Below are 872 nucleotides of genomic sequence, written 5' to 3' on the forward strand. Positions count from 1 at the left end.
TGTGATGTCTACTTTTTAAGAGTTACCTATTTATATCGTATTTTTTCATTTCTCCTTTAATCTTAATATCTGTATGCTAGGAGATGGGTGTTTGCAAGTTTTTTTGTTTCGTTTTGTTTTGTTTTGTTTTGTTTTTTTGGTCCTGAGACTGGGCTAGGTTTTAAGGTTGTGAAATCTGAGGTTGGTAGGAATTACCTTGGAAGGGACTTTCAGTTTGCCTTTGGTTTATCTTTTAACCTCACCCACCATCTTGCTTTCTGTTCCTGAACTCATTTCTCCAACTTCCTACTCCTTTCCTGGGTCTAGAGGCCTTTTGGGCTTGTCAAAGTACTGTATGATAAGANTTATTTATTTCTGAGAAAGAGAGAGAGAGAGAGAGAGAGAAAGATAGTGTGAGCAGGGGAGGGTCAGAGAGAGAGGGAGACACAGAACCCGAAACAGGCTCCAGGCTCTGAGCTAGCTGTCAGCACAGAGCCCGATGTGGGGCTCAAATCCATGAACCGTGAGATCATGACCTGAGCCAAAGTTGGACGTTTAACCAACTGAGCCACCCAGGCGCCCCTATTCTTTTTAAGGTTATTGACTTTTAAAGTGGGACATAAGAAGAGGGGCAGTGCTTAATTCAAAGGAAAAACTCTCTTGATAATTGAACTGAAGTCATCAGCATAGAAGAGGTATTACATTTATATTGTGAATTTTCACAGTACTTCTCCCTTTATGTCATATAAATCATTACCCACTATGCTGAAGATAAAACTTGTCCTTGTTTTATTATTATTATTAATTAAAGTTTATTGATTTATTTTGAGAGAGAGAGCACGGGAGGGGCAGAGAGAGAGGTAGAGAGAGAGAATCCCAAGCGAGCTTCATGC

At 40.0% G+C, this 872-nt stretch overlaps 1 long non-coding RNA gene across 1 annotated transcript in view; it reads left to right on the top strand.

Annotated features, from left to right (window-relative positions):
* The window catches only part of LOC144229607 (uncharacterized), a 214,731-nt gene that overhangs the window by 1,075 nt on the left and 212,784 nt on the right, over positions 1-872 (top strand). The gene's annotated exons all lie outside the window — the stretch shown is intronic.

This window comes from Crocuta crocuta, unplaced genomic scaffold (genome assembly GCF_008692635.1).
Source record: "Crocuta crocuta isolate KB4526 unplaced genomic scaffold, BGI_CrCroc_1.0 scaffold657, whole genome shotgun sequence".
NCBI classification, from domain to species: domain Eukaryota; kingdom Metazoa; phylum Chordata; class Mammalia; order Carnivora; family Hyaenidae; genus Crocuta; species Crocuta crocuta.